General features: G+C 40.8%; 1 protein-coding gene across 5 annotated transcripts in view; it reads right to left on the bottom strand.

Moving 5' to 3' along the window:
• Positions 1-15,271, bottom strand: part of Ccser2 (coiled-coil serine rich protein 2) — a 120,290-nt gene extending 105,019 nt beyond the window's left edge. For all 5 annotated transcript variants that reach the window (XM_051206859.1, XM_051206862.1, XM_051206864.1 and 2 more), the window contains exon 1: positions 15,042-15,271. The gene's annotated coding sequence lies outside the window, so the exon portion shown is untranslated. The remainder of the gene's footprint in view (positions 1-15,041) is intronic.
• Positions 15,272-20,053: the final 4,782 nt, after the last annotated feature.

Genomic DNA, 20,053 nt, shown 5'->3' with positions numbered 1-20,053 from the left:
TACGTATGGAAAATCAACACAGACCCTAAGACGGTTACAGTTTCAGCAGTTTTACTAATGTTTAATTGTTTCTTATAATTAGTTTTACATATCTGAAGCATTTTTCTGGGTCCTTGTATCAAGAATAGACTAGAACATATCAAAGGGAGTCATACACAGTAAAGCAAATGTTTCAGCGAGTTTGGTTACACATCTAGGTCTGTGTATACAGCATAGGAAAGACACTTCTACAGAGTCACAGAGAGTGTGAGGAGCACTGCACTTGTGCAGGTCAGGAGTCTTCCTCACGGGCACCCAATCAGGTAGAGTACTTCTTAATGATGTGGGAAAGTGACAGAGATGGCAGGTAGGACTCTGCTCTACTGCAGACATTAATCCAGAGTTGAATGGCCACACTATTCAGAGAACAACTAATTCCTATTCCACCAATATCCTCTTTCAAAATGTGGCCCCTTTAAACATGAGCACCATAAAACCTAAATACATATGATATGAAACATTTTACATAAGTTTCTAAGAAACTGTTTCCTTTTAAATATTCATTATAACATAAAGATTCAACGACCCACAAACTTCTCCAAAATCCAACTAACTTGAGACAACACTGCCACCTAATGGGCAATACAAAGAACTGAATGCCCTGATACCTTGTTCCACCTCCTATTCCTCAACCAACCTTCGGGACTTAGCTTCTCTTAACCCAAAAGATTATACACACTTCAATCATCCTTACACCTGCCTTCAATCTCATGAATAATTTCATCCCACACAGTCAGTTTCCAATATCACCCACAGACAGTGTCAACGTTCTATGGCTGTTCTATCCAATCCATATATCTGCTCTGTCAATACAGCAGTTACTAACTGTGGCCATCACAGTGCAGAAAGCTGCACAAAATGGAACATCTTGAATTACGTTGAAATAAAATGCCTCACCGCTGTTGGCCCAAGAGGGAAAAAAGTGATTCTCTATTGATGAAGGGGCCATGAGCTAAGACACAGGACCCAGAAAACCCAAACTGGATCTCACCTGAAAACTCCTCCCTGAGGTCTAGTTTTCATTATTCAGGAATGCACTGTGAAGACTTCCAAAGAAGGAAAGCACCCAATAGTCCTACCCAACTATGATGCACTCCAGACTCAACTCATCTGGGCAAAAATGGCAGTCAGTCAGCCAAGTTCACTCACAGGCCCTTAGCAACAGTGAGCACATCTAACTACCCTCTTCAGCCCTTCCAACTGGGAATAGAACACAGCCAACTACACTGATCAGTGAGGCCATGATTCTTAGAAGAGGACCTATCACCACCAGTATAATTAAACCAGTATAATTCCTAACTGCATTCTAAATAATTACTTCATTCCCACAGGTAAGTGTAGTGCTATTCCTCATCAAAGAAGTTTCTTTTTGTTGCAGAAGGAAACCACTACAGAAAGCCACAACTAGTCAAAATATAAATAACACTGACCATGGGATGAACAGCCCCAACTGATTCATCTTCACCACAACTCCTTCAACTAAAGCTCAAGGTACATCTAGGAAGAGGAGGTAGAGATACTATAAGAAACAGAAGATGAGGACATCTGGTGTAAGACTGTACTTTTTAGCTATGTCAGGAAAGCGAAGCTACACTCACACAAGCTCAACAATCTGGCTACCTGAAGGAGACCTAAGACAACTCTAACAGCTGACATCCCACTGTAGATATGGAAAATTTCACGGGGTCCCAGCCCTAGATGAAGAGCCACAGGTAATTAATAACTCCTGAGAGAGGAAGAACTAGTCTTCCTCAGGAATAAAACTGACTGACTATGTAATAACATAGTCAGCCCTAGAAACATACGGGAAAGTAATATTGAACCATCTCGGCAGGTTGTATTTATACATTGATTTCTTTAAATGTGTATGTAACAACAATAAACAGTCAAGTCTTTGAACTGGGGGAAGGGGTCGGACATGGTAGAGGTAGCTTTTCTATACCTATACCCAGGTTCCAAGAGAACTCCAATTCAGGACTTCAATGCTTTAACTTCAACTAAAGGGTGATGTGGAGCTATGACAATGGCATTAACTACTTCTCATTTATTAGGACATTATGTCAGTTCTTTCCAGAAACATGCAACAATTGTATAAGGAGTTCCTACTGGTTACTAACTGACAGCTAAACAGCTTCTCTTCAAAGTACTATTCAAGAATTAGCTTAAAATACTCCATACTAATGCTCACATTTCTGTCTTCTGTCAGTCTCACAACCTTGCAGTTTTGCAGTTTATCTTTACCTGACTTTAGGGCACTAAAAGCCAAGTTGTTACTTGCAAACTTCTAGTATCTTTTCCGTCCCACTACAAAAATAGTCTGCTGGGGCTGGAGAGATGGCTAACCAGGTTCAGTTTTCAGGCTCACAACCTCCCATAACCCCTGCTCCAGGGATCCCAACACCCACTGGCCTCTAAGAGCACCTTTCACATGCACGGGGCACATAAGCACACAAGCACACATATAAATATATGAAATTAAAACTAAATCTTTTTTAATCCTGTTAAGATTGTTTCCAGCAATTCTCCCAACCAGAAATCGGATCCCATGCTTTTTCTTAATAATCTTAACAAACAATATCCCAAAATCTGAAATAAAATTTCTCAGAAAAAGAAGAAATTATAATGTCTAATACAGATGTTAGAAAGTAACTTTTTGTAGATAGAGAACATCTAATTGATGGCTCAAGTACTATTCCAAGGGGTCAACACAAAAAAATTCTACTATAACCAACACAGGTTTCCTGAACACAAATTATATAGGAAATCAGAGACTAAGCATATTTACTCTGAAATGGCATTTTACAGTAGTCTATTCAGAGACAGTCCAAGGAAGTGAAGAAGGAACAGAACCACCAAAACTTGACAACTAATGACAAATGAAAGACAAGAGAACAAAAGTCAGGGAGCTACTGAGTTGCATGCATGAAGCTTAACCAAGAAAGAAAGCTGAACATAGGACTAAAGGCACCAGTAAAGCAAACGAAAAGAAGAAAAGGAAGGAGAACCAAGTGACGCCTCTGAAGGCAAGGAAGAGAGAGTGCCAAGAACTAAAAGGTCCACTGTGGATTTGAGAAAGCAAAGGGAAGATTGTTGGCAAAAGAAAAGATGACTCAAATAATGGTAAAAAAGGGAAGAATGTGGCATGCATTTGGAAGAGAATATAAAAAGCTTTACTTCCTGAAAGGTTTATGAGCAGAGCACAGGGGAGTCTGAGTTAAAGACCAGTTCCAGGTGTTGTTGTCTGGGGACTTCATTCTGTGAACAGAAGGAAGAGGGAAGATAGCGCCCCCATCAAGAAAAATACTCTGAAGATATGCTATTTTCTAAACTGGATGACAAGATAGTAAAAACCAAAGCTATTAAGAGGACTTAAAATTGTATAAAAATAACAACAAAGATCTAAAAGTGGCTGGTAGCAACAAAAGTAAAAACTTAAAACATATGTATATGAAAGATACTCCCTATCCCAAGATGCCTGGGACATGGTGGTGTAACGAGAAACACATAACTGGTCTCTGCCCTGGGTTCCTGGCAGGCAGCTCTTAAAGCCCCTAGAATCTCCAGTGATGAGTACTTCCTCTGTGTGCTGTGTCCTTATATAACCCCAGGGCAGGAGCTGAGTCACCAAATGACAGAGGCATGATTAGAAAATTGCACTTTCAGCTCTATCCCTAAACTTCCAGAGAGGGGCTGAAGGTCATGCTGATCACCGGAGTCCAACAGTGCAATCAACTGTCCGCACATTATGACACCTCCATAAAAACAAAAGGGACACAGTTCAGCAAGCTTCTGGAGTGCTGAGCATGACGAGTTGCCTAAAGAGAGGTATAGCCAAAAAGAGCATAAAGGCCATGAGCCCCTATCCACGTGCTTGCCCTAGTCACCTAGCTATTCATCTACATCTTTCATAATTCCTTTATAACATCTATAAACAAATTAAATAAACTCGAGGAGGGAATCAGGTAAAGCCTGGTATAAGTAACCTGTCAGTCATAAGCACAGGCCACAAAGGAGGGCTTGCCATGGGCATCTGAAGTAGAAGTCTTAGAAGGCTAAACCTTCACCTGGTAGGATCTGATGCTGCCTGCAGGCAGACACTGTCAGACTTCAGGCAAACTGTAGGAGACCTACATACGCTGTCAAGGGTTGTGTTGAGTGGTGTGTGGGAAACACACTTTGGCTGTCTTCCCACAGTGCCCTAGATGTTCCACAACTCTTGTTTACTGTGCCTCAGACATGGTATCATAATCAGGTGTGGATGCACCCTTCTCTTACTCTGCCTCTCGTTACTAGTACTAACAAGGCAAGACCACAGCAAGTTGCCAAAACATGTTTGGTGAATTCTAATGGAACACAGTAACGCTTTCAGACAGAGGAGACTGCAAAGAAATCTATGTGACCTACAAGATGGTAACAAGCACTAATGAAGCTGTTAGGAGGTAGATCACATTCAAGGAATGAGTTTTAAGACCGACTGGATTTCAGAGTGAAATATGACTAAGGACAATACCCTTAGAAATATAAAGGAAAAGAGAATGAATGTGAATGAGAAGCCAAAGGAAAATCTCAAACACAAACAGATCTGGCATATATAATAAAGTGTTCAGTAAATCTTACTTTATTTGCTGACAAGAATATTTAAATATAATTAGTTCCCTCAGATTGGTTCTGTATAATTCTGTGATTAAGAATGTTATTTCATCCAGAGATAGGTCACCATGTAGAAGCACTTTCTGTGCAAGCCTAACCACCTGAATTCTATCCCTAGAACCCAGAGCCAAAGGGAAGAATCCATTTTCAGAAGTCCTCTGACCTACACCCACAATGAAGCACATACTTGCCCACATTCATATCTCATATCACATACAGAAAAATGTCATTTAAATTGTTTATTTCAGTGTATCGCATACCAACTAAATTATATAAATGTCCAACCAGTGTGTCAATCAAAACTGGGTCAAAATGAACAAAAATCCACCAAGTATCTATACTGGAGCTAACAGAAACCAGTCAGGAAAGCAAACTTTTCTGGAAAGACACTTGTAACTCCAGATGGTATAATCATAGTGAACATTTACTACACTGTGAGATCCTGTCCCAAACAACAACAAAAAGAGGAAACAATTTAATGAGGTATTAAGATGCTGAAGAATTGCTTAAAAAATGAAGGCTAGCATGTATAAAAAAAAAAAAAAAAACATGTCCATGTTCAATGTCTCACTGTCCTAGAACTACCACAGACAGTATGCAAAGGAGCTCATAGAAGACTTTCTGTGTTTATCTTACAATCCTAAAACGAGAAACATTAGAATTCTCAAGGAAATGGTCCACCATCCTAAAGCATGTGTGGGCATGAAATGATTAAGAGGCATAAAAGAAGGAAAAGCAACTTCTGTAGACAAGAAGCCTCAGAAGATTCAATAGATAGTGCCTGCTTAAATTCAGAAATCCTAAAGTCAAGAACATGGATTAATGCTATGTTAGAAAATGTGGACCTGGCTTAATGGAGAATACTAGGAAGCAACTGCAAAGCTGCTCCAGCAGAATACTCACTACTTAAACAAAAAGAAACCACGGGAGGCTGTAAAGTGCTGAATGGAGCATGCATATTGGACAGTGTTTCTGAGCTCATCTCAGATATTATCTCAATAACCACAGGCAGTTTTGTATGTATGTATGTATGTATGTGTCAGGTATACTGGGAAAAAAGAGGGGTGAGAATCATTTATACATTGTACATTTTGTTGTTTTAGTTTTTAATTTTATTTCTTTTTGAAGAGATACCTCAGAGTAAAACTACCATGTCAGATTACCAAATCTTTAGAGTTTACAACGTACAAACAATGAACAAAACTGCTAAAAAATAAAGTCAGTAAATATGAGGCTACTAAGCTCATTCCCTATCAACATTAAAATATGGTCAACTGTGTATAAACTATAATTTTGAACTGATGTTAATTATCAACCCTCTATTAAAAAATGAAAGCTAGCCATTGTGTTTATCTGGGAAGGGAAGGGGGACAAGGAAATACACATGGACATATGTTACAGTTTTGATGAAAAAAATGTACCTCACACTTGAAGGCTCGTGTATTTAATCACTTGGTTCCCAATAGTGGTGCTATTCTGAAAGGCTGTGGAACCTTTTGGCAATGGTATCTAACTGAATTAGTGGGCCATGAGATATTGCCCAGTCAAGCTTCTAGCCCAAATCCATTTCCTAACTGACATAATATGCCCTCAGCCTCACACTCAGTGGGCATGCCTTTTCCACCATAATGAACTGTACCTTTTCAAGTCATGAACCACACTCAGTTCTTCCTTTCTTAATTGTTCTGTCAGGTAGTCCATCATAGCAAAGGTAAAGTCAATGCTGGTTTGTTTCTCGACCATTCAGCTAAGATCAAGTGTGTGATGATGGAGCTAGAGTGCTTAGATTATACCAGTTTTATATATACCTCAAAGAAATTGCTCCATTTACAACATAGAATTTAAATGTATATACAAATACACCATAAAATACCTACATTTTTTAAATGAACAACTGCTTGATTCCACATGCTTCCATTGCTACTTTTCCAAGTTCACTGACTAGCAAATTCCTTTTAAAATCTATCTACCGTGCTCTCTCCAATTCCTCTCTGCCAACTAACACCATGTCATACCACTTCCCCATAAACCTAACCGTTAAAGCGAACTATCATAAAATAGACATCTTTCTGGCATAGTTGATCACTCCCTCCTCCCTTATTAGCTTGAATTCATGGATATCATTTACTTTCTTCTTTGGTGTTTTAAGATCACATTTCTCTGCAAAGTCCTGGCTGTCCCAAACCACTTACTTCATGCCTTCTTGTGTGCATGTGCATGTGTGTTTGTCTGTGTGTCTGTCTGTGTGTCTCTATTTCTCAGCATTCCAAAATCTCAAGGGATATCTCTGGACTTTCCCGGACACACTCACTCCCTAACCTATATTAATCACAAATATACCCAGATATCTATAATGTCTCTACTGCCAACCTAGCATATCTAAATTTAAACACCTTAATTTTTTCCCCTAAAACTTGCTTCTTATGCAGTATTACTTATCAATGTCAACTCTATTCTGGTTTTTCAGGCCAGATCCAATCCATCATCAAATCATTACTTCTATATTCAAAATGTATTCAGACTATAATACTTCTCCCAACTCCTGTCTAAAATCAATACCATCACCCAACCAGATTTACTGCTGCAGCTGGCGAAATGATCTCATTGCCCCTAATGCGGACATTCTCTACTTAGCAGCAGAGAGAACCATTTAAAACAAGCAAAGCCAAGGATGTAGCTCTGTAGTTTGCAACTGGGAGGGGCTCAGTTTAATCTCCAGCAAAATGAATACACAAAGCCAAAACTCTACACTGGCTATGAACTTAAGAGTCTACACAATCACATATGGTCTGACTTCTCCCACCCAACACACCTATCCACTTTGTGCCAATCACTCCCTTCAATGTCTCCACTAACATACCCATCACTCTGAAAACAGACCTAGCATCATACAGCATAGCATCTCTGCATGCCTGTTCCATATTTATCAAATGTTCTCTCACTAAGGAATGTGCAGTGGCTCCATCAATAAAGCACTTACTATATAAGCATGAGGACTTGCATTCAGATCCCCAGCACCCTTATAAAAAGCTAAGCATATGTAACCTGTATCTGTAATGCTAGTGCTGGGCAAGTGGAGGAGACAGGAGGATCCCAGGGGTGCACTGACCAGCTAGTCTTGCTGAACCAATGAGTTCCAGGCTCAATGAGAGACTTTCCCTCAAAAAATAAGGCAGAGATCAGCTGAAGAAGATACTCAACTTGTACCCCTGACCTCCACACACAAATGCACACAACATGCCATACCACACTAAAAAGTTAAATTTAAAAAAATGGTAATTATAAAAAAAAAATGCTTTCTCTTCTAGAGTCTGCACAGACCACACTTTTACTTTAAGCACAGACCACACTTTTACTTTAAAATTTCTGTTCAAGAATCAGTTCCAATTAGACCTTCGAGTAACCGCCCTGTAAAAAAATAGCAGGATCCCTACCCATGTTCTTTCCACCTCATTCTGCTTTACTTTCTCCATAGGACTGTAGCAGCTGAGATACTACACACACATGTACTTATATTCTTTTGTTTCATTTGTATGTATGTTCCAAAAAGGTGTATGAATTGTTTAGTTCACTGTATATGCCAAGCAAGTGTTCACCCATCTTCAATAGATGGATGTCTGATTCCATTCAGACTTGGTCTATTTTTAAAGCCAAGATTGAAGAAAATCAGCAATGTAGAAGCTCTCAAGTCCTAGAAAAACATCGACTGCGAGACAGTACACACAGACAAGTACATAACTCTAGCTAAAGACAAAAATAAAGGTTAACAAGTCCACACTACGATGAAGCAGAAAATGGGGAGAGCAAAGAAAATGAAAAATGGTCTTTGCTTTTCCATCCTTTGAAAAGAAATACCACCTGATTGCTTCCTATAAGCTGGCCTACCAACTCTCTCCAAAATAACACCAACCCCATTCTACACACTTAAGAGCTGTTATGAATAGTTCCTGCTTTTCTAAGCCATGATCTTCTGAGAACACTGAACTTTCATCCCTAACACTGGCTGCCAAGACATAATGGTCTGAGAAAGCTCTCAAATTTCCAAAGCACTCAGACTGCAACCAAATATCATTAATATGATGACAAGAACTAGTCAAAGAACCTTTGATGGCTGCCTCTTTGTCGTCCCTAGTGTATACTACCAGCTCACTCATCAGAGATTATGGTATCTTAGTGTGGGGAGGTGGCTGGGTGGGGAGGCTGCCAATCCAAAACCATAGGATTAGAAACTGTTCTTCTTTTTGCAATTTAAAGGGTGAAGAATGGGCTTTGAAAACAACAAGTAGCATGTGAGGTGTCATCTGGCCTTTTCAATGCCTACCATAAAAACAGAAACTATGGACCACCATGGTTCTGTTCCACCAAGCAAGAAGCAGAGGCAAGTGGATCTCTGAGTTCCAGGCCAGCCAGGATCACACAGTAAGACACCAGCTCAAAAAAAAAAAAAAAAAAAAAAAAAAAACCTGACCAAGTAAACTTAAAACATCTCCCACGCTCCCACAGATCTTTAAGAATCCTCTACCTCCTCATAGTTCCAGGCCTCAATTTAAGCAACCATAATACCAAAGAGTCACTAGGAGACATAAAGCAACAAACTCAATAGAGTAGAACTAAGCTCAAAGGCTACACATAACATTTTTTTGACTGGTCAATTCACTCAAAAAGAAAGGAGCATTCTGATTGGCTGATCGCTTAATAGGCTGAGTCACACCCCAGCATCAGCACCCTGGCAATCAGAAGTTAGAAAACAAAAGAGACAGGAAGCCACAGAATGCTGAGAAAATGTGGGGGTGGAAGGGCTGTCAATGCCAATAGAAACTGCCACATGATGCACATAAACTAACTACAGCCTGGGATGGCATTCCAAATGCACAATGCTAGTATGTCCTTAAGCTCCCTCACTGTGGTTCCCTCAACTCTCCTACACCTATTTTATTCCAGGGCTTGCTTTCTTGGTCACTCCTTTGAACTACATGATTTGTTATTTCCCAGAAGTCTCTTCCTTCTTCCAGTGTCATGTCATCCAGCAGTCATTCATATTTCCTACTCAGCCCTTATCATTGACAAGCACACAATCAGATCGGGATTAGATGTATCACAAGATTAGGTGCAACATATCACAGAGCAATGGAAAGAACACAACAAAGGACACTCCAATCTCAGTTCTTTCCAAATCGTCACTCCACATTCCCACCCTCGTACAAAGGGTTACACACAACCTTTTATCTTTCAAGAAATACCTGCAATCTCCACTTCTACCAGAGTTCAGACTTCATTTCACATATGATCTATTTCAATTATATTCTATGGGAAACACACCTTAATATATTTCTATGTTGTTACATCAGCCATCTCCCTAAGAGATATCATAGGGTATTTTTAAGATCAAGAAATCCTCAAAGATGATCCTCCAGCCATATTCAAATTAAGCTACAAGTCAACACAAACAGGTAAACTAGAGAAAGTTCACCTGTCAGGAAGTGTTGGTTTTAAAAATAAATCTTTCAAATGCACAGAAGAGGAAGTCCAATCTTTAGCAATGCAATAAGGTAATACACATTTGAACAGCGCCTTTTAAAGAAAAGTCAGACCAGGTCCAGTGTCATGGCTTGCTAGAACTACCTACATTATCTTCAGCAGATCCCTTTATATGTCATCCATAAAATAATGACACCAAGAACCTACCTTCTAGGTGGCCAATGAGTAGTAGTAAACTCTGGAATGCCAGGTGTTAGTGGAGTATATCTGGTAACTATTGTTCTGGACTATCTTATCTGTCTAGAATATATCACTTCCCCCCCAAAAAGAGCAGATAATAAGGTTTTGATTTGTAGCTTTTTGAATGATTAACAATTCAAGTTAAGTCAGAAATGACCTTCTGACCAACACTGAACAAGCAAAAATTTAAATACACTACATTCACAAACACTTTGGTTTGCTTAAATTTATTATAATACATTATAGATTTGTTACTTTAAGCAATCAAAAATAAATGTATATTTATACTTTGATAAATATCAAAAATTCTAATTTAAATAATCAAAAGTCCATTAAGGTATTCAAGAGCATTTAAAGGGTTATAAGTCTAAAGATTTAAGAAGCATCCTGCTAAACATTCTAATTAATACTTCCATATTTCATCTTTCAAAAGTAAGCACCAAACAGAAGTATGGCCTGAGACAGGAGGATGGATCTAAAGGCTAATTAAACACCATGCTTCAGATGGTGGTGTACCATCATACTCAAACCTCACAATTAAAACACAAAATTGGAAAGTATTTTCTTAAAGACAATGATTCTAATAAAATCTTTAAAAACTACCAAGTCTTCAATACTAAAAGATAAGTCAGTATGTTCACACGTGCCTATAATTCATGGAAGGTAGAATAAAAAGGATCAGGATTCAAGGTCAGCCTAGGTTTCAAGAAACTGTCTCAAAATAAATGTAAAAAGTAACAAAAAACTTTCAGTGTTAATGCTAATAAGAATACTTCAGTGAATTAGTGGGTGAGGACAACCTATTCATAGAGAGAAGAAAAAAAAAAAAAACCTGCATGTGCATTTAAGTATTAGACAGAAAATCTCTTACCTTCATTTTTTAAAAGACAAAACAAAAGGCCGTGAAAGTATTGACAAAATTAGTCAACTGAATTCTGCTGGAAGAAGTACAAATCTTTCTAAAGTAAATCTAGCAAGAGCTTTTGAAACTGATAAAAAAAATCTTCATATCCTCTGATGCTGTAATTCCTCCCATGGGCCTTTAGCCTACAGGAAAAAAAGATGATGAATGTGTGGCAATACAGTAACTGCAAAATCCTGAACATAACTGGGAGAGGCATTCTAGTTAGGCCATCCAGGACACCTAAATATAATCTCTGCACTACTTACAAATGATAAACAACTTACATGTCCATTTAGAAATAGTTAACTATGCTCTATCACATTGATTAATAACCCAAGGGCATAAAAACTAGCAAAAAAAAAAAAAAAAGAAAGAAAGAAAGAAAGAAAACCCATCAAATATGAAAGTACAGATTAAAGATTACACTTACACACCAATCAGTTAGTGGTATAAAATTATTTGGAACTAACAAGAATCAAGGAATTGCTTCTCTTGATTTTGTTTCTTTGACCAGTTACAAAACAAATGCCTTTGGGAACTGGTCAGGTCCACTATACTAAGCACATAGCTAAAACTGACTTTTTAGAAACATAAACCTACAATAATCACTTTTTGTTCCTAAAAAATTATCACAGGAGTAATCAGAGAAGCTGTTCTCACAACACACAAGCCATACATGTAATTTTAGCCATGCTATTACCCAGCTGTCAACCAATTATATTGAAGTCTCACTTCACCAACAGAAGGAATTGTGCAGGATCTCCATATGGTGACCACAGGCTCCCCAGACCAAAGTGCAAACTGCACCCCAGTGGAGTGGTGAAAGCCCAGTTCCTCCCATTTTCCCAAATGAGCTATCACATTTCTCAGTCACTCAAGGGCTTTAGGTTCCTAGGAGTGGCAGCTAAGGACCTGGAGGAGGAGGAAAGCACAAGCTGACTTCTTCACAAAGCAATGGGAAACACACAAACAGGAAGTCAGGAGCTGCAACAGAGATTGAATGGAGACAGAGTCAAGCTACTTGCTTTGTCAGGCTTTAGTTGCTCAAAATGAAAAAGTTTTAGAGCTGAACCAAATGATCTGTGAAATCTTTCAACTTCAATATCTACTAATATAGTCCTTCTCGAATAAACGTCACCTCTCTCATACCTCACCATGATGGTAAAACCTCTACTGAGAATCAGAGGCTAGGCATTGGTAGCTTATTTCTGTTATCATAACACTAAGAAAGCTGAGATGGGCTGCAGAGATGTGAGGTCAGCCTAAGCTGAACAACCCATTGTGTTCTGGGCTAGCCTGGGTTACAGTGAGACTCTTTAAAGGGGTAGGGGGAGACAAGATGGCTCAGTAGGTTAAGGTGCTTCTTGCCAGCCCTGGCACAGCTTTTTATCCCCAGCACCCATATGCTGGTAAAAGGAAACCCACTCCCACAACTGACCTCCGCACATGCCCATCATAACACACACACAGGAACAGGAACATGAGTATGCGTGAACATGAACACACACACATATATTCTCTCTCTCTCTTCCTCTCCCTCTCTAGATAAATATAATTTTTAAAAATCTTTGGATGTAGAATTAGAATAAAAGAGAGTAAAAGTGAACTACAAGGATGGTTAAAAGACTAAGGTTGTATTCCCAGCTCTGTCCCTTTCTACTCATATAATTAGGCAAATCACTGCACCTCAATAAAAAAAGTAGATTGACTTTTTTCCATCATATCTAGGATGTCATCCCTAACAGTATCAATTTTTACTTCATCCTTAAACAAATAAAAGTGGTAATGTTGGGGCTGGAGAGATAGCTCAGCAGTTTAAAAAAAGCACAGCTTTCTCTTCCAGAGGATCCTGGTTCAATTCCCAGCACCCACATGGCAGCTCAGTCTGTAATTCCAGATCCAGGGGATCTGACACACAAACATACATGCAGGCAAAAGACCAAAACACATAAAATAAAAATAAACCATTTTTAAAAGTAATAATGGTATTCTTTTCCAAGTTTTCTGATACTGAAAGACAGTCTAAACATGTTTTGCTTATCTTTAATCTGCATTCAAGCCTTTACCCTTTCACCAAAATGCATTCAGTAAATAGATTTTAGCAGTGTGTGCTGTAGCAACAAACTTAGTAAGACACTCAAAAGCCTGTGGGAGACATATTTAAGCAAACCACTAACTCCCAAATGACAAAGTACTAAGTACGCAATGGGATGGTCCAAATGGATCAGTGAAAACAAGAGATGAGAGGCCTGGACAAGATTCAAATTCAACACTTTCCTGAGGTCATAAGAGCAAAATGTTTCCTAGGAAGACATTCTGGACAGAGGGAACAGGAAGATGTCATCTGTGAACTGCATGTAGTGGCATGGAGAGGACGTGGATACTTGTAGATGACATGAGGATATAGGCAAGCACCAGAAATTGGGAAAGCTTCAAGCTTTCTTGTTATGGCGTATTAAAGAAACAAATTACAGTACAAATGAAGGGTTGGAAGTACTTCTAACCTAGAGATTGAGGCCAATGTTGTTCTGAACAAGAACAAAAACCACCATACAAGATCAATTCGCTTTAACAAATTAAGAGAGGCAAAACATCAATAAAGTCTGGGAAGAAGACTGACTGCAAACCATCCATCAATGCTTACATCCTTAACAATTATAGATTACATGTTATAAGGCATGTTTTGTACTTATCTTCCGCATTAAATGTGATTAAAGTTTTTTAGCCTAAACGGTGATAAGTTAATCAACTATCTAAATACATATATTCATTAATACTTAATGTTCTTGACCAAAAGTAAAACATGATTTTAAATGGCTACTCTGAAAAAAACATTCTCTCTCTCTCTCATATATATATATATATATATATATATATATATATATATCTGTCTCTCATTTTGACATAGGTCTATATAGCTTTGGCTAGCCTCGAGCTTGCTAAGTAGATCAGGCTAGCCGGGAACTCACAGAAATCCACCTGCCTCTGCCTCCTGAATTCTGGGATTAAAGGCATGCACCTTCTCTCTCTAAGTGAAACTGGACATTCTAATCTGGGACAGCAAAGAGTATTTGCGCCAGTAATTTCCACTGCTAAGGCCTACTCTAGATGATGAGCAAGCCTAATTGGCTAGGTAGCAGCAGAGATGAATTTGCAATTATTGAAGTCCAATGTCAGGCTTTATCGCCAAAACCACCTCAAACGAATGCCCCCCGCCCTTACTTTGTCAAGAAAGTAGGTACATTTAAAACTGCATAAAAATAGATGTCCAAAAGAAGACAGAGAGACAGAGAGAGGAAGGGGGAGCATCTAAACGTATTGATACGGTGTAATATACCAAAGTTCTTTCCCCAGACGTGTTTTAGGGCGTGTCTTTGTTTTGACTCAGTGATTTAAAAAAAAAAAAAATCCCACTCATCCCGGGCTGTCAGGTACTTTCCCTTACGAACACGAGCATCCTGGGGCTTCTCAGCCTCGCCCTGATTTCCCGCTGCAGGAAGGATACAGCCCGGGCGTCCCGCGACCCCTTCCCATCACAGCACGGCCGGGTAGGGGCGTCCGGCCTGCCCGCTGCACCGCAGGCAGCTCGGGAGAGGGGGCGGGGGCTCCTAGGGTCGTCCCAGACCGCTGGTAGCCAAGGACGCCCGGCCCTCCACCCGCCTGCGCCGCGTCTCGGAGACGGGCACCTTCGGGCGCCCCCGCGACCCCGGCCCTGACCCCGGGCTCTCACCGTGCGGAGGTCGCGCTGCCTCCTCGGCCGCGGCCCGGATGCGGGTCGCCCAGCGACCTGCCAGCCCGAGGATGGAACAGAGGCGAGGGCCAGTCTGGTCACATTCCCATCTGCCCAGCCGCCTGCCCCGCAGCAGCCAGCATCGCCTCCATGGCCTGAGGGAGCGCCGGACTTCACGGACGCCGCGCCCCCTCCCTTGGCCGGCGCCCGCCTGGACTCCGCCCTCCGGGGCCCGCGCACTACGCGTGCGTAGCCCCGCCCCCCCGTGGTCGGCGCGCAGGCGCGAGTCTCCTAAGCTAGGCCCCGCCTCCTGTCCCGCCCCGCCCTCGCGCCAGCCGTTCCCAGGCTCCGCCCCGCCACTGACCTTGCTTCTTTGGTGCTGGACTCAGGTCTTTCTTGGGGTTAACCTTTCACTCCAGTTTCGTGGCTGACTACCTCGAAATGTCCATCTGGCTTCAGATTTGCTACGTGACCACGACCAAACCTGTCAGCTCCTGCTCCACACTAGTAGACGTGACCTGAACACTGGAGCAAGCGTGACTTCCACCCTCCCTTTCTACATTTTGTTTTGGCCTCAGCCATGGAAACTGAATCTGGCTGAGATTGAGACCTAGCCTATGATATGGATCTGAATTCCATTTGCCAGAGCCCGGTACCCCTTTTCTTTGGGGCTTCTATCTTTCTTTCATAAGCCATCTCTTGCTTGTTCCTAGATGGTTGGACCGGTCATCATGCAAGCCTGTGGTATCTGGCTGTCTATAAAAATCATTGAAGGTGCTCTTTATCTGGCCCTAGACTGCTTGTTCTCCTTGCTAACCCCAACAGCTCGACTGAAATTAATAACACTGAAAGAGAACTTGAAAAAAACCACCACTTCTCCATACCACTGAAATAACCACCTTGGTAAGGGAGGAGTCCTTGTGCACCTCCCTTTGGCCATCAGACTCTTGAAACATATTCCAAAAAAAAAAAAAAAATTTAATTGAGGCATCCCATCATGGAGAAATGCAAAATGCAAACAACCCTGGAGGTCTAATGCCATCCAGAGGAGAAATTTGCCTCCCAGGATTTCCCACAGTTCTGACAATTTCTCAGACCACTTTACAGATTGGCTTGAGTGAGCTGAGACAATGGTAGGTCAGGGGTGGGCAAGAGACACCTTAACTAGGCAGCACTGCTCCATTTACGACTATCTCTTGGTGTCATTTAAACTTAAAGCTCTTGTCAATAGTCCTGAAGGTAGACTTGGTAGTCACTGGACCCTTTGTTTCCTCTGCTTCCCTAAGTGGCCATATTGAATACATCTCCTTTTTTTTTTCATTTCATCATTACTTGTCTCTTTAATTGGTCAACTAAATAATGGTAGGGAGATTTAACTGTGTGGATGGTAATGTGCATGTTTAAAATGCTGGAAAAGACAGGGTCTGCCTACAGTTCATTTCTTAAGATTAAATAAACCATTAGGAAAGCAAACACCAGACCCAGAGCTCTGAAATAGCCCCACTCAGGCACATCATTCTTGAGATGAGCTTACTAAAAATGCTTTGGAGTCTGTGCTACAATCTAAATTGAGAGATGGGAAAGAAGTGGCTCTCCACAGCCTGTGTCTGGGAACCAGACACAACGCTCCCTTTTCAACAGTCTCCATAAAGGATCTGAGAGGGGCAGGGTGAGCTTCAGTTCCCCACACCAGGAAAAGCTTCCCTTCTCTGAACAACTTGGCTGTTGTCTTGTGACTTCCTGAGTGTTTGAGGTAATTATGTGTTTTCTTTGGCAATTTGAAGAGCTGGATCGCCATTTCCCTTTCTTCTACAAAGGTAGAAGACTTACTGAGTGTTGGATGCGTATGAATCTTTCCAGGCTTCGTCTAATTCTCTGCATTCCTATTTTGTCATCTTTGTCCCAATTTTCTCATTTCCTTGAGTGTCACATTGCTTCTATTTCTATTAGGCACTGATTTAAATGTATTCCACAGGATTTTAATTTGTGGGGTGACTGTAATACACAGAGAGGTCAAGGTGTTGAAAGAAGATCTTTATTGCTGACATTTCATGAAAGATGGAATGCTAAGTCATGCGGAGGCATGTGGAGAAGCATTGGACTTAGGAGGGAAGAGACAGCCTAGACCAAAGCTTTTATTATGTTTATGTGGGAAAGGAAAAGAGAGAGGTAGGAATATCTTGGGAATGACTAGTGTGGATAATGTCAGAGAACTCTAAACCACGGACACCTCCCCAGTTGTTTGATAACTGACCATGGGTTATTTAGATCGGGAGAATACAGGCTTGGTTTGTGAAAGTCACACAAAAGGGTGATTGTAGTGTGGACTTACAATAGGCTGAAGACTGTCATAAGATTTTTACATGCTCATGAGAAGTGGGTTGCAAGGGAAATGCAAACAAGGGTCACCATTTGTTAGGATGCCAAATAGACAATTCTAAGAAAATACGTTCAAACACCATCTTAGAATTATGTATTAAGAAGTCTGACACCTGGGGAGTTGAAGGCTGTGTGTGGCTGAGGTTACAGGTGGGAAGGCAGACCAAGCTGGACATTTGGCTCACAATGTTTAGCATGCCTCAGATCCAAATAACACAGAGTGCTGGCCACCAGCCCTAAAATTTCAAATTCAGTATGCCTGGGGTGGGGCACAGGAATTTGCTTTTCTGTCATGTACCCAGAGAACTACAGTGCTACTCTAGGGAGGAGACATGGAGAACTACATGACTAGAATGCCTCTCCAACAATCTCCATACTGGTGGAAAAAAATTCTCCAACTCCTGATAAGACATAAAGGTCTAAGGATCTAAGTGTCACGTGTCATGTGAAAAAATATCACAACTGTGTCAACCTTTGACCAGTAAAGAACAGCTGAGAGAGCTGGAGTATGACCCAAGCCCATGAGCTGGGAAGGACTGATGATGAAGAGTCGGAGGCAGAGGGTACAAACTGCAATGATAGGAATGCACATTTCCTTGTGTTTTTTTTTTATTTCTCAGTTTACTGAGTAGTGTCAGAGCAGACATGGAAAGCCAAGTGATCCTGCAGGGTTGCATCATAGAACAGCTTCTTAACAACTGGAATGAACAATGATGGTTGGGCGAACTCAGCAGGCAAGTGCGCCACCAAGCCTGGCAACCCAAGTTTCATCCCAGAAATTGCAGATTTTAGAGGAAAGAAATGACTTTTATAAGTTGTTTTCTGGCTTCCGTGTGTATGTGCTATGGCACATGTGTGCCCATATACATGCACATGCATGCATACACTTAATAATGTTTTTTTCTTAAATTAAACAAAACCTTTAGCTTTCAAATAACAAGATAATGCAGAATATGCCCATTAAGTCTAGTGGGAGGTTGTTGGGGATGAGGGGAAATAGAGAAGAATAAATTATAGAGATCTGTGTGGTGTTGAGTCTAGAGAACAGTAGGTGAGCATATCCTACAATTTTATTATAAATTTTTCATCAGATTGAACAGAAGATATATATATATAAAATATATGTACATACATATAATATATATACACATGTGCATGCATGTGTGTATGTTATGTTAAAGTATTGTATATTCTCAAATACATAACTTGAAATCGCTTCCCTGGAGAGTCTTTTTAGAGTAAGGGTCTTCAGAAATTACAAATGAACAAGATTATGAGGCCCTCATGGAGCCATTAATGCCCTTTTATAAAGGAAGAATTGGGCTGGTGAAATAGCTCAGCATGAACAGGCACTCACTGCCCAGTCTGACAACCTAATGACCTGAGTTTGATCCCCAAAAGCAATATGATGGAATAGGAGAACTGACTTCTACAGGCTATCCTCTGCTCTCTACATGGGCACTGTAGCATGCAAAGAACTGAGCAAGAAGTCATGTTGCAAAAATATGAATAGATGTTTGGTTTTATTTTTTCATAAAGAAAGAAAGACTCTTAAAAGGCAAGAGAGCCCTTGGAAATGAAAGATATGGAAACCCAATAGAAGAAATAAGGGGAAAGTTTGAAGAAACCTGTAAACTGGAACCAACAGTAAAAGACTGAAAATAACAGGAAGGGGGAGACTTATTTAATTGACTCCTAAGGACGGCCCAATTATTTGATTATTTACTAATAAGTTCCTCGTGAGGATGGGACTCAGGAAGTCAGGAGTCAGGATTCCAAGCAGTTCTCCCAAGAGTATTTTGGACAGGCACCATTTCCTCTGGTGCTTCTCAGGCAGCTCTAGTGTGCTGCCAATGGTAACCCTCCTAGATAATCTACCAAAGCCCCCATGCAACCATCTTAATATTCAGACCTAGTCTAGTCGAGGCTACAAGAGACAGCTGGGACCTCTTAAGGATGGGCCAGGTTCCACCCCACCCCCATCCTGTCTCCTACTCCCAGACAGTTCTTAGTGTTCCAGCCCTAAATCTGCCTGTCACTGGGCAGCAAATAGTTTGTTTCTCTTCTCTCTTAAGTTATAAAGTCCTTTCAAGCAAAGCTTCTCAAAAATGATTTACAGCTATGAACACAGTGGAAGGGGCTTCAAAGCTGAGGAAGGCTTTCCAATGCTTAAAATCACAGTGACCAACCTCTCCTAGAAGAGGAAATGCCTTCACTCCTCCTTATGAGTCACTTAGTGTTCCTAAGAAGGGACAGTTGCTACTTGCTAAAGCCACACAGACTTCACTGTGGCTCGTGGCTTTAGCTTTTAAACCTAGGATAAAATCTACCATTCCACATGGCTCTGATAGCAGGTGCAATAGGCAGACTTGTGCCAACACAGAAACTAGCTAGGATGGCATATGCCTGTAATCTTAGCATTCAGGGGGAAGAAGGAGGCAGGCATGAGGGCCATGAGATCAAGACCAGTCTGGGCTATGTAGCAGGACCCTGTTTTTATCTAGAGAGAGGGGTTCTTTGTGTGAAAATCTAAGTTTGTTGATTTTGGGTGGGAAGGCTTCGTGGGAAGGACAACCCTTAGGCTGAGCATCTAGCTTACAATACTGTCTGACACTTGCCACTGAAACTTTCTA

Source organism: Phodopus roborovskii, unplaced genomic scaffold (genome assembly GCF_943737965.1).
Source record: "Phodopus roborovskii unplaced genomic scaffold, PHOROB, whole genome shotgun sequence".
Lineage (NCBI taxonomy): Eukaryota > Metazoa > Chordata > Mammalia > Rodentia > Cricetidae > Phodopus > Phodopus roborovskii.
The sequence above is the reverse complement of the archived record's forward strand: the minus strand, read 5'-3'. Positions and strand labels throughout refer to the sequence as shown.